At 38.6% G+C, this 2409-nt stretch overlaps 1 pseudogene; it reads left to right on the top strand.

Moving 5' to 3' along the window:
• Positions 1-859: 859 nt before the first annotated feature.
• Positions 860-1959, top strand: LOC103283936 (KRR1 small subunit processome component homolog; annotated as a pseudogene).
• Positions 1960-2409: the final 450 nt, after the last annotated feature.

Raw genomic sequence — 2409 nt, 5'->3', positions numbered from 1 at the left:
TGTCCTGAGGTAAACACATCATTTGCCATAATTAAATCCAAGGCATTTCCACAGCTTCCTTCTGAGCAGCAAAAAATTAGGCCAAGAGGTAAGAGTTCTGGTCAACCCCTTTATGAAAGCTGCACTAGAGAAAAATGCACAGATTTCACCTAGCAGCCACAGCAAGCAGAGCCTCTACAAGCAGAATCATGTGTAAATCTTTTGGTCCAGAACTTTCTCACCTTCAAAACCAGAATTCATTCCACCTTGTCTTAAAAATCCCCATAGATCACCCAAATTGTAAAAGAACATAGAATTGACCATCACAGCTACTGCATCAGCCCACCATTAAAGGGTAGAAACACCTCTCTGGATGGTTCTAGGTAGATCCAACTTAATAGTCATACAACTCTCAGAATTCACTTGGACTTCAAATTTTCTTCCCAACCTGAAATAGACTAATTAAATTCATTTCTGTTAATAGCTAGTCTTTTAAAACAGATGGAAATTTTAAAATGAATAGAAAAGCCAATTCAGTATAACTTGTTCTTCCCACTCCCTACATTCCACCCCTCGGTCTTGGAGACAGGGACATCGCTAGGATGGCCCAGCTGGTCACCCAGCAGAGCCCTGAGTAAATTGTTAGTAGGAGGGAGTGAAGAACACACAACAGGAAAGCCCAGAACAATTTTTTTAAATCCTTTTCTCGGATTTTAGTATCTGATTTAGCTTGCAGCTAAATTTTGAATGCTCACATCTGAACGCTTCCAAAATTGAGTCACAAGCAGAGGCATTCACTTACCTTAGAACTTATCTTAGAACCACATCCCCTATTCACTTAACGAGTAACCATATCCCACACCCCTTCCATTCACTCAAGATGGGGCGGACCTTCACAATGCTTGTCCAGATGGGACATTGCTCTGACATTCCAAGAGGTTAGTGTATAGTGGCTGGTTAAACTTCACTAACATTATCTGGTTCATATATAAATACAAACTTCTTATAATATCAATTAATAAAAAAAGAACATCAGGCAATTTAAAGATGGTGTCCTCTCAACTGAACGGGCTGAGAAAAGTGAATTTTGTAACCAGAAGCCAAAGCCGGAGGAGAACCGAGATGAACAGAACTCCTCACTGTTCCTGATGATTGGCAGGAACCAGCTATTTCCAAAGAGGACAATCCCAGAGGACTCTTAAAGGAGGGCAGTTTTGCAACTTCGTTCCCAAATTATAGAGAGGCTTACTTGAAAGATTGCTGGCCACTGGTACAGAAAGCCTTGAATAAACATCACATGAACACACCCCTGGACCTGATGGAAGGCAGCATGACTGTTTGGAAAACAAAGAAGATTTTGAGCCAGATACCATCATTAGGGCCAGAGACCTGATAACACCATTAGCAAGGAGTGTTTCATTTGAACATTGAAAACTTTAATAAACCGTTATATTATGGTCCAGGGAAACACAGTTTCAGCCATTTGGATCTTTGAGTGACTTAAAAGAGACCTTAATGATTAAACAAGAGTTGGCAAAAAGATTCTGAATTGTAATCACGAAGTTGGGAACAATTTTTGCCACAGGTCACACACAAAAATGTGAATAAATGCAAGGAACCAAAGAAAAAATCTGTTAGGACAGAGTATACACCATGCCTACCACCACAACCAGAATGTCAGATGGATAAAGAAGTGCCTAGTGGTGAATACTTTCTGAAGGCAAGTCAAAAAAAGTGACAGACAATGAAAGCAATAAAGGCTAGACAAGTGGATACTCTCAGTAAGAGACAGGAGGAGAAAAACAAAGCGTTATTCCACCTACAGAAAAGCCAGCTGTAAAACCTGAGAGAGCTTCTACTAAAACTAAAATTGATGTGGCTGCCATCAAGGAAAAGATGAAGAAAGCAATGCATAAACAACTGGGAGCTCTTGCAGCTGAAGAAGTTAAGCATAAAATGGAAGCAGATAAAAAGAAAAGGAGGAAAATGTAATATGCATGAAAAACAACAACCCTGAACTAGAACTTATTAAGCTATCTCTTTTGTAAAGAAGTTTGAGATGGGCACGGGCTGGGGACATACAAGAGTCAACCAATGAATGCATAAATAAGTGGAACAGTAAATCAATGTCTCTCTATCACTCTCTCAAAAAAAAGTTTGAGATATTAGGGCATTAGTTACTGTAAGAAGTAATACTCTGATTAATTTTTTCTGAGTTTGTTTTGTTCTTTATAACAGTGTGTATGTAAACAGCTATTATTAATAAATATAAATTATTATACTCTTAAAAATAAATAACATCAGTGCAGGATACAATAGAAGGAGGAAGGTATTTCAGGGAAAGTGGGTGTTCTTAAGATCATTTCATCTTCTAGTATATCTCACAGGAACACCCACTGTACAAATGGGCAACCCTAATTTGTCAAATAG

Source organism: Eptesicus fuscus, chromosome 5 (assembly GCF_027574615.1).
Source record: "Eptesicus fuscus isolate TK198812 chromosome 5, DD_ASM_mEF_20220401, whole genome shotgun sequence".
Lineage (NCBI taxonomy): Eukaryota > Metazoa > Chordata > Mammalia > Chiroptera > Vespertilionidae > Eptesicus > Eptesicus fuscus.
The sequence above is the reverse complement of the archived record's forward strand: the minus strand, read 5'-3'. Positions and strand labels throughout refer to the sequence as shown.